Below are 12311 nucleotides of genomic sequence, written 5' to 3'. Positions count from 1 at the left end.
CAACTACAAAATCGTATACCAATATGCATTTGATTCTGCATGGGAAACATGGTGCACATCACAACAACAATTATCTGAATATTCTCAAGCGAAGGAAAGAGTTACAGACAACTGAAGAACCACCTGAATTGTAACTATTGGAAGGTGTAGTTGAAAATATTTGAAAGATATAATCATTACTCTGGTGTTCATCTATTGTCATGTATCCCAAAGGATTTCCCAAAATCTTCATGGATGGACTATTGCCTTTAATGTTTTCATCCAAAGAAGACTTTTTCGTGTTACCTACAATACTTGCACCATCTAAAGTTGTATCTTCAGAATCAGAGACAAATGAAGTTCCTCCCATAGCACCATTGTTTTGGGCATCTATAGTAAGTTGAATTTTGCATTGCAGCATATGGTCAAGTATGAACAATAACACAGTCACCCACTTGGGAATAGAAACTATTTCCCCTGTCAGGTTATTTGGCATAAAAAAATTCAGTAAGTCCAATGTATACCAACAGGTCCATTCTTGGGTCCTATATCTCTAGTATTGTTGTCTTCACTCGAAACTAATTCTAAAATATGAGAAATAGTTGATAATGGACAAGTTCCTTTTTCAGATTCATCCACCTTACAAAGCTTTAGTTGTTGAATAAGAAGTGAAACAACTCTTAGAAGGTATTGACCTTTGTTTCAGTTGAAAAAGTCACAATCAAATTAGTCATGGAAAAAGAAATCACATCTATACTTTGCAATAGATTCATACATGTAGTTAATATATCCTCAATGGGAAGATTTTCTAAAGGCTTCTCTTTATAAGAAATATCTCTTCCTTTTTCATTAGCATTGTCTTTGGGAACCTCAAAATTACCTAGTGACAAAGCAATAGCTTGGGCAAGTTCATCACATTCTTGCGTTGGCTCCTTAAGATGACTAAAGTGCCACTCCATAGCTAGTTCAACACTATTTGTTTCAAGCACCTCAATACTTCCTCTGCCATGGACCTTGGAAATCCCATGTCAACCATCATAGAAATGGAAGCCTCATTAGGTGGATGACATCTAAATCATTGACATGTGCTTCTAGGAATACCATTTATGCTTCCTTTAACATCACCTATGGTAGTGTATACATGGGTAATAATGGAAACAACAAAGGTAATCAAAGATGGACTACAACGACAAAACATTGGATGGCTCTAGATAGGTAGAACATCAATAAGAACTTGAGCTTGTAGAGTGCAGACAAAAACCTTTTGATCTCTTGGAACAATGACAAAGCCTCCAACAAATGGTTTCACTAACTATGATGCAGAGGACACAGTTAACAACGTAGAAGAATTCACAAGGTACTCCAAAAGGCTACAATATCTTTGTAATGACTCCAACAACCAAGGCACAAGCTCTAGCTTGTCATTTTCAATACCTTTGTCATTTTTTTGTTTCCATTCCTTGCTGTGACATAAATGGTACTATCTATAGTGAATGACCTGTTCCTTCAAAAGTAGTCAGAATACTTTTGATTTTACCATGAGCATAGAAACAATGCACCAATGTTGTATTGCACATTCGCTTATGGTTGTCATATATAACTATTGCCATGTCATCCAAAACTTTCCTAGGGTAGTGACACTTTGAAGAAAGTGATGACTCTAAATTAGATGAAAGTTACAGTTCTCATCCACATCAAGACTGTCATGAAATTTATTTACAAGAGTAACCACCACACTTCAAGCTTCAAGCATGCTATGGTGCTATCCAAGCCACCTAAATCCCTAAAGGAGGTTGCAGCAGGATTACCTAGTCCATAAAAACCTCAAGATCATGCACAAAAATTGTTACCAAGTGTATGCATTGTGGATCCAAATCTTTGAGAGGAGGAAGAAAAGTTGGCATTAAACCCAAATCCCTTAATGTAGTGCAGCGGGAAGAAGAAGAAACTAGAATAGTTACAAGAGAAAGCAGTGCCTCTAGGAAGTATATTGAACAATAGGATGATTCACTGGAAAGGAAACTTATTTCCTTCTACATTAGACTAGGTAATATGCCATGATGTCCTCGTGATGTGATGAAATTTAAAACCTTTGACTGATAAGACCTGTCCTAATAGAGGGCTCTCTATGCCAATGTTTCCAAAATACGAATATCTTTAGGAACCACATAATCAAATCATACGGATGTTACAAGTTCCTTCACAAACTTAGGTTCATTGGTGAAAAAATCAGATAAATCATGCTAAGTGTATATATTGTTGTCATGCTAGGAAGGAAAGAGGACCCCTTTCTAAACAATATCATGCCTTTGTGTCGGAGGTATTAGGGACAACAGAAGTTACTCAATATTGTCTTGTAACATGATCCATATCTTCTTTCAACAATGTTTTCCACCTTAAATCGTCAATATTCAGGTTCATGTTTGGGTACTATCGTACTACACAATATCCTGTTGGCTTCCATATATAGGTTGCTAAACTTCAGTTAGGAAACCACTTGAGTAACAAAAATGTTATAGAGATTCTAACTAGCCTCTGTGCAAAACCATGCACAAAGCATTTTCGTAAAACACTTGGCACTATCATTTGCTCTACTACCAACCTCAAACTTTTTTAGCAGACTCTGTTCCATAAACAAAATTGAAAAATTTGAGCTTTGGATGTAAGAGGCTAGCTTTATTTTCCACTGACAGCAATATGGAAGAATGAACAATTGGATACACTTTTGATTATGAGCTCCATCTTTGGCTTCTTCAAGCCTTCATAATAGTCAAACAATTTTATGTGAAATAACCTCACCAAATCTCACAAACAAATGTCCATTAGAAGTGCTACTTGTGCTTCCTATAACATCTTTGTGATTTCCTTCCACCTACTCATCCTGCTATCCCTTGTAGTTGTTTCTAGGGGATGGTTGGTTTACTTGGATACTTGGAGCTTTTTTAGAAGCTTGTACTAAAGGAATTTCTTCCTCATTTTCTTTCTACTAATTACTCATCCCAACAATATTGGGTAGAACAAAGGAGAAAAGAATTTGTATCCTCTACCAATCATAGGAATATTTCCCATTCCAATGAGGAATGTCAAACATTTAGGCCAAAAAGCACCAGAAGGAAAAATACTTCCTTTATAAGCATTATTGAGAGGTTGGAGACTTAGAGGCTGATGTCAACAATCCCAACTACATTGATCCAAACGTGATGCTAATTCCCAAGGATAGCCTTGCCAACAACAACAAAGCTCTTTGTACATAGAACTGTCAAATCAAGCACAAAGTAGCATATATGGTCATTGATAATGGCAACCAAAATAACCTTCTCTTGCTTCAATTGGAAAAGGAACTCAAGTTACCAACCTCAACTCATCCCAACTCACATTAGCTTGGATGGGTCAAAGATGCACATTAGCTTGTGCTAATCCCTTGACAATAGATCAGACTGTTGCTAGAAGATGGAAAGATTTTTCCCAATATCTTATATGTTCTTACAAACAAAGATGAGGATACTTATGAAAATAAGATGATGATAACAAGTGTAAATAATTGCTTCTTTTCCTTGAAGTAATATAGGTGGCATTTAAAAAATAAAAGGAAGACTACAAGAGAGGAATGCCACAAATGCAAATACATTGTAGTAAATAAAATTGAAAATATAATCAAGTCAATTAATGGATTATTTGATGAGAAATCAATGGGGTCATTGGTGGTTGTTTGTCTCCTAAACACGAGAGTTACAGTTAGATGTTTACAAATACATTGTGATACATTCCCACTTGCCACTTGTCACCTAGTATTATTCTCACCTCTTCCTCCTTGCTTGCAAGGAATTGTTCCCTAAATTAGAAAAATGGAAACCAACATGTCTTCCCTCACAAGGAAGCCACATGTTTTCCATTGAAATGGGTGGTTGTGATATTTCTTTCGGAGATGAATGGGTAAGAACACTAGGACCTATCACCATGGATTTCTTGGAATTCTACATGAGTTTTCAAGAGAATGGAAATTCCTACATGCTCAAAGGTTTCAAAGCAACCACTAGAGAAATAATCAACTACCATTGTATGGAAAATCCTCTGAAAAAGGGCCCTTGGTTTGAAAATGGGGGATATGTGAAACGTGAGGGAAGACATAGTGGTTTCCATTTTGCTAATTGATTGGGTCCATCAAAGGGGTTAGCCAAATTTTAGCCCAACATAATGAGTGTAACAAAAGAAATTTATTGAGAGGGGCCACAAGTAATGGTATGATCTTCTCCACAAAAATTGAAAAATTAGTTACTGTAAAGTGACACCACAAAATCAATGTTGCAAAAGGATTGTGTTGAGCTAGGTCTCCTATAATGGTATTGGCAGGCCCTAGACATATTTTTTCAATTTGATTAGAGTATTATTGCAGTGATGAAATTCCCAAACTCTTGATACTACGAAATTTGTGGGAACTTTATTACCTGTGTTGCAAAAGCTATGGTTTAGAGGAAGAGGATAGGATTTGTAGGGTCCTAAGGATATAGGAGTGTCAAGTTCTATAGCTCTTAATATACCTATGGTTTCCATCAATAGTACTCAATCGAATCTTTCATGGCACCAACTAATGGTGATAGATTATACCCTTAGTCATACTACCCAATTCCATAGTATGTGAGAGTTATCTCCCAAGTGTTATTCTCCATGTACTCATGGAAAAAGTATGACTAATAGAGTTATGTAAGGTTGGTTTCAAGTGTACCAAGGGGGATTTTGATATACCTGAAGGAACATTGAAGATAATTCCATATGTAGGTTTTATTTGATGCAGTGCTGCTCAAAGAGGTGCCAATATATGTTACAAAGGTGTTCAACAAGGTGACGCCTTTATTTTTTCTACATGTCTTCTTTCCCAATTATAGTATTTCCCATTGAATGATAGATATTTGTGTTATTTAAATATTTTGAAACACATCTCTAACCTAAATAATGTTTTTCTAAAATTGAAACATGTGTTGGCATGAGAAAGTGCTCTGAGACCACTTGTATTTGTGGTGTTTCTTATTAGTTGAAATAAAATATTTGGAGAAAAAGGGCATAACATAAATGCATGAAGAAATTAAATAAGATAGATGGAATACATCTGTGAAAAGAAAATAATAGAACTAAAATTGGAAAATATCACTTTATGAAATCCTTTATTGATATTCCAAACTAAATGCATTGTTCACTTTCCTTTTCTAAGGGGAAATCTCCAACACGAGGAGCTCCAAATACTACAATATTCACTTGATAACCCATTACATAGCTTCTACTACTATATATATAGCTTCTAATTGACAAAAATCATAACCACCTAATGGACTTCCATTAATGAGGCCTCAACCACTAACTAATGGACCTCCTTTAACAAGTTCACGTACATTTATTGATTTCACACTATACTATTGTGTAGGGCCTTATTTAATAAAGATGGTTATCAATACATTAACAATCTATTCCACTAACTATGGAAGTTATGGTGGTTGTGGAACCCTAACAACAATGCAATGTTGTCACACTCAAACTTGACAAAGGCTCAGCTAGCCTAGGACTCAAAAAAATCAATGAATTGACATGACTTAGTGACCTCGAAAAGACTCAACAAATACAAATGAACCTCAAAATACAATAAATTCAGTGCCCAAAAATATGGCGAGTCTCGATGAGTATGGAAATTTAATGGTGAGTATAGAAAGTGGTGAGTTTATTGGTGAGTTTTTTACTTGGTGTGGGGGCTAGAGAAGACTCTACAAGACTCAGCAAAAGAGCCTTGGATGAGTCAAACTACATTGGTACAATGTGTATATTTGAGACAATTCTTCTCTTGCATTTTCTTGTAATGTGAGTGTTCCCTCATTGTTATCTTTTGTGCACATATTAGAGCTGCAAGTTTAGAAGCTTCTAGCCGTCCAGAGCTCTAGATTTTTGCATTGGCCAATTCATTTCAGTGCTATTTTGGATTGGTGTTTAAAAAGCTTGGCTCTATGAATATATAATACTATGGTATGGGTTTCTCTATTCTGATTTTTGAGTTACAAGAAAATAAACTAGTTGTTTTGAAAGTCATGCCATGTTAATTGTGGAAGGAAATCCTCAGTTGAATGTTGAAAACATGGCATAGAGATTTCAAATTTCAATCCTTTCATAGAAAAATTTGGAACTATGTCATTTTGAGTTTGACTCGTAAATTTCTTAACACAATTTTCGTATGAATTAGCCTTGTAGAGTATTGGAATTTTTCTAAGAAAGTACCTGAAAATGCAGCCTCCCATACTTGGTCACATGTATTGTACTATTAGTTTTGGAAATGGATATTCATATAGGGCTTCCTCTGAAATTCAATGTTTTTACCTAGAAACTAGTTTTAGATTATGAAAGGGTTACCCTTGAGTGTTGGTCTTGCCATGAATATGGCATATAGCCCTATTATTTCCCTCTCGATAACCTAACTGCTAAAGGAAAGAAGGGTTTTGAGATGCAAGGAGAAGGGAAAAAGGAGAATGGGTTACGCAAGAAAACCTAAGAAAGTGAAGGATCGAGGAAAACCCCCATCAGATACTAAAGTGAACTTGGAAGACAACTCTGATTGGAATAAAAATAAATGTAAAGAAAGAAAGTCGCAAAACAAGAGAGAAGAAACCATCATCAACTGTGAGTTCAAGAAGGAATAAATTTAGCTAAGGAACTGCAAGGTAAGAGGTACAAAAAAATAAAGTTTTAGTTAGGAAAAAGAGGCAGGAAAAGGAAAAAAAAAAGAGATGAAAAAATAGTTCAAATTGTGCACAAAGAAAATGTAAAGTCAGTTTTAAAACTTCCATACAAGTAGTAAGGGCTTTCATTGCAAAAATTGCATCTCTAGTAAAATTATTTTTCTTCTATTAAAGAGACAGAGATCCTAGATCTAAGTGATTTATGAAAAAATTGGTGAGAACTAGAGTTTAATCTAATAGACCTATTTAGTTTGAATGAGGGAAAGAAATATAAGAGAACAAATCATGTTGGATGAATCAATGAATCATTAATTAACAACAAAGTCTATTATACCTTTGAAGCGACAATTTTTCAAGTCAAGTACTGTTTTTGTTACTTTGGACTATCGTTTCTTTCATCTAGTTATCTTGCAATAAATTAAGTTTAGCATACTAAGAACAACTGGTCATATGGGTCCTTTGATATCAAAACTTCTAATGTGTACAAGTTTCTTCTTTTCAATATAGGTGTATCCTTGGTTTGTACCTATTTCAATCTCACATTTCTCTAGCAGAAGGAACCTTCCCATGTTTTCATTATTATAGTTACAAAACTTAGCTCTGTGAAAACTTGGGTAACACCAGAGAATAAGTGATTGGCTCAAACACAGGAAAAATTGAGGCGAACTAGGCTATGTTTTTCTGACAAGAATGAAAATTTTGTACTGACCAAGAAGCAAGTTTGACTTGTTAGCAAGTGAGTTTGACTAGGAAACTATAACAAATTTTGTAACAACTATCTTGATAATGTTATCAAGTTATAAATACATATTTTTAATGTAGTGGAAGACTAAAATAGGAAGATGGAGACGCAAGTAAATATGACAGTAGGGATAGTAGTTATACCATGCTAGAGATTTTTGGCATCTCCCCAAGAATGGATGACAGTGAAGAGGACTTCCCGGATCCAATTGTGCCAAAAATTTCCACCAAAGATCCACTTCGAACCTCAAGGTTGATATTCTAGAGAGTGGATTTGGATTTCTCTTCATCCCAAAAGAAAGTACTATTTTCAACTACAACAACAATCTCTTTTCTTGGTGATAACCTTTCAACTGCCTCAGGATCAATATCCTTATTGGTCATATACTTGTCAAGTCTATCCAAGGGAACCATTTCTTGTGAGATAGATATTAAAGCTTGAGGAAAGTTCCTAATGGGTTCTTGAAGAATTTTGAAAATAGATGTTGCAGTGAACACCTTCCCTGCTATAAGTTTTTCTCCTACAAAAATGCATGTAGTGAATGTCACTACTGAAACAAGTGAAGGCGTGCTCCATAGAGTAATTTATTCATCGAAATAAAATACATAGTTTTACAAAGCCATTCATATTCAAAATTCCTAAAAGACTCTACACATGTTTAGAAATGGTTTTGCCATGCTTGAAGTTTGATAACCCTCATATAATTCAAAAACTCATTAGTTGTATGAAGATCACACATTTTCATTAATTGGAACTGATATCTCCTATTTCTCTTGGATCCCCAAGCTACATTTCCCATTATCAGTGCCATGTAAACAAAACCAGACAACATAGAAATGCCCAAAACCCCAAACAAGATTGATAGAGAATCCCCAACTTGTAGAGCCATCATCCAGATGTAATGAAGCGGCAACATTTTATCTAAAATTTGTTGAGAATCCAAAACCATGTAATTTAAAATTTGTCCAACACCATGAGCTTGCCTAGCGGAGCTTGAAAATATTAACAATTTCTGTATAAAGTTGTGATCATAGTAGAGTATATCAGCATGCCCAACGTTTGACATTGAAATTTATACTTATGGGAACGAACAACCTCAATGGTTTTTGCTCAAAATAGTATCAATACAAGGACAAATCCTTCATAAGGAAAGCTTTGATCTCTAGATGTAAAATCAAAAAATCATTTTATCGAAACTGGGCCAATATGCATCACACATTTTTTGCAATGGCCAAGGATGATGTAAGTGCAAGATTTTGCCAAAAGAATCGAAGGAATGTAAGGTGTACAAGGTGTTGGTGTTCCATCGTGTCATTAGACCAGTTTGATTTTAAAAGTTCAAACATATTTTTAGAGCTATCACTAGGTGTCAATGCAGGAACATTTGTCAATTGCAAATAATTTCTGTAACCTTTGTTCAATATATAGGATTCAGCCATCACAATGTAGCCCTTGACAGAATACATGTTGTGGCATAAGGGGTTATTAATTCTTCCTCAGAGCTAGGATTCAGAGTGCTACTATATAGAAGAGGTTCGTGTAATTTATTTATGTTTCTTCAACAATAGTGATTCATGTAGTCCCTTTGAGGGCTAATGCTAGCAGAAATCCATGGGTAGGGAAAATTATCAATGCAAAAAGGTCATCAAGAGGGAGAATACTATATGGATTAGGAGTTTTGGACATAAACCTGATGATCGCAGAGATCAATAATATTGTATTCAGAATTAAATTCATAAGCCACCAGAGATATAGAGACTTTGGATGTGTTGTAGTTTTGAATTTCTTCTCATGTCCAATTTACAACCCCAAATACAATCCATGAAAGCTCTTGGAATAGTGTATGTATTACCTCATGGATAGGCCATTTATTTCTAAGGCCTAGCCTTCCAAATCTCAAAATGCATAGACCAACATGCAATAAACTTACAATTCAGTTGACAACTAGAATTTCTCTAAATTTGAGTCTAAATTTGAGGCTCTGGCTCTGACTCTGACCCTAGAGATTGGTGTTTTGAGGGAGTCATTTTTCCTCTAATGATATCTTTCATGAACACAATAATTTCTTCACCAAGAATTCCAGATAAAGAAATAAGAAACCAATGTTGACGAGGATGACAATTTTGCATTGGGAACATGGATGTGAATATCTACTATCTTGATGATAGGGCACTCTATGTGCCTTGGGCGATAATACTTGTGATATCTAGTTTTTTTTTTGTCAATTAACTACTCCTCTTTTGGCTTCTCAGTTTGTGATTTCCTCCATACCTTGCATATATTGCTGAGACATCTATCTAGATTTGTCAAATCAATATGATTTGTTCTGAAAAATCTCACTCTCTCTGCTATTAACACTGCCCTTCTCGGCTTCTTTTCCTTCTGAGTTTTCGAACCCTTGTACATCATGAACAAATGGATTATACAACCCAATATAGAACCCAAGTCAAGATTGGCAGGTTCCTCCTAAATTTTACCTCAGAATATCAGATATTATGCGTAGAGGGAGAGCATCGAACCCTCTCCTAACCTAGTAAGGAAGAAAAGTAGCGGGTAAGAGATTATGCACAGAGGAAGAGCATCGAATCCTCTCCCAACCTCATAAGGAAGAAGAGTAGCAGGTAAGAGATTATGCATAGTGGAATAGAATCAAACCCTCTCCCAACCCGGTAAGGAAGAATAGTAGTGGGTAAGAGATTACGCTCAGAGGAAGAGCATCGAACAATAGACCTGAAATCAATATGTCAATATTTGATATTGCATATAGACATGTAACTATTCTACTTTCATATAGAATCCATGGAGCCAGTAATAAATTGAGTGACAAAGAGACAAAATATCCTAAGTGATATTGGGTGGAGGGCATACATGGGATAAAATATGGTTGTGTACAATTAGAGGACGCATCTCCCTTACCTGCTAGTCTTCTCCTCTGAAGAGCATCGAGTTACTCATATCAGGGATACAAGGGTGCAAAAGAAAATAAATTTTGGCAAGTATTGGGTTGTTAATGATTTATGAGTTCATTCCTAAGTGGTACATAGCAGAGAAATGCCCAAGCTCTATTTTTGAGTGGTCCAAATTAACTGGGCGCTATTCCTCATGTTTATTTTCATACCCAGGATGAGCGAACTAGCTTACTGAAGCAGGAGAAGAAGTAGAGAGACGTTCTCTCACAAATAGTGGCACCTACTCTATGTCAAATCGTCCCAGCTGCAATAAATTGAAAAAGAGGAGGTTAGTATTGCTACTTACAGGAAAAGGATCTAGTTGGGAGTTTATTTATTGTTTTTTCATGATACGCTTTTGACCTAGCCATCACTCTACATCTCCATAATTATATAAATATTGTAGAGGACGCAACTCAGGCATTTGGCACTACAAACCAGGAAGGGACTGCAATACTAAGTCTGCCAGGAAGCCTAGTACGAAATAGAGTTTATTTACAGTAAGTATTATTGGCTTTGAGCCCTCTCCCAACCTGGTAAGGAAGAAGAGTAGCAAGGAAAGAATAATGAAATGAAATAATATTTTAACATTTACAAGACTAAAATTAGTCTATGGAATGAGAATTTTTTTTTGTTGATGGAACTTTCATCAAAATAACCAAATAGTTCAACTTGTACAATATATATATAGTGCATTATCTAATTAAATGTAACAATACACCCAAAATTACTCTTCAAAAATTCATTTAAGCATTGTGAAAGGATTTACTGATGTGAATATGCAACCAATTATCTGTGCCTATACTTGTAAGCTGAAAACAGTTAAGAATACCCCACTACATATCCACCATATCAAATAATCTAAGCCGGTCTACTTTAGAGGAATAAACCTAGAGGAGTATGTAGCACCAATACTAGGTCTTCCATGCTTAACTGGCTTATACAAAATAGAAAACCCTGCCAGATAATGGCCAATCATCTCAGGCTTGATTTCGACCTGATTGAATTTCTTCCCATTGTAAACACCAATAATGCTACCAATCATCTCAGGAACACTTATCATGTTACAGAGGTGGGTTCTAACTGGTTGTGGTTTCTCACCTACAGGAGCTTCCCATTTCTCCTTACGGAGCTTCTTGATCAAGGCCATTGGTTGCCTCTTCAAACTTCATTGAAACCTTATTCAAGCATGAGTATGGAAGATCTTGACAAGCTCTTCAGAGGTCATGTCAAAAAGGGCATCCAGATCAACACCCCTATAAGATAACTTCTTGAACGTTCTCTTCTTTGGCTGCATTGTTCCAACATCCACATCCGCATCTGCCATGGTTGCAACTGAATCTACAGATAACGCCTCTGCCCTACTCCGAAAAACACACTCAACGAACACCTTACCTCAAGAGGTCATTTCCAAAAGGGCATCCAGATCAACACCCCTGTAGGATAACTTCTAGAATGTTCTCTTCTTCAACTTCACTGTGCCGACATCCACACCTGCGTCTACCATGGTTGCAACTGAATCAACAGACAACCTCTCTACTATACTCCTGCAAACACACTCAATGATCACCTTACCTCAAGAGTAGCAGTAAATTAATTGATTAGATTTTAACAATTTGTCAATAGAATAGCAGGAAATTAAATTTTAATTGGTGATTGTAGATTTTAGAGTAGCCAAAGTTTAAATTTTCACATTTTGTTAATTGTTTATGTTGTCATTATTGCGTACGACGCTTTTTCGTATAGAGGTTATATATTTAATATTGTTGAAGGTCTAGAGAGTGATAATTCTGGTTGAGAGTGTCAATAAAAATATAAAAAGTCTTATTTTGAAAAATGTTTGTATCATATGAGAGTATAAAAAATTTCTCTAAGAAAGTATGTTCATATAAAGAGGGAAAGAGAACATGAGGTTTACACATAAGGGTA

At 35.6% G+C, this 12311-nt stretch overlaps 1 pseudogene; it reads right to left on the bottom strand.

Annotated features, from left to right (window-relative positions):
- Positions 1–11253: 11253 nt before the first annotated feature.
- On the bottom strand, positions 11254–11709 carry LOC149262306 (small ribosomal subunit protein uS19 pseudogene; annotated as a pseudogene).
- Positions 11710–12311: the final 602 nt, after the last annotated feature.

The sequence above is a fragment of the Pinus tabuliformis genome, chromosome 6 (genome assembly GCF_031772625.1).
Source record: "Pinus tabuliformis cultivar Carrire ecotype Pingquan chromosome 6, CPIR1, whole genome shotgun sequence".
NCBI classification, from domain to species: domain Eukaryota; kingdom Viridiplantae; phylum Streptophyta; class Pinopsida; order Pinales; family Pinaceae; genus Pinus; species Pinus tabuliformis.
The sequence above is the reverse complement of the archived record's forward strand: the minus strand, read 5'-3'. Positions and strand labels throughout refer to the sequence as shown.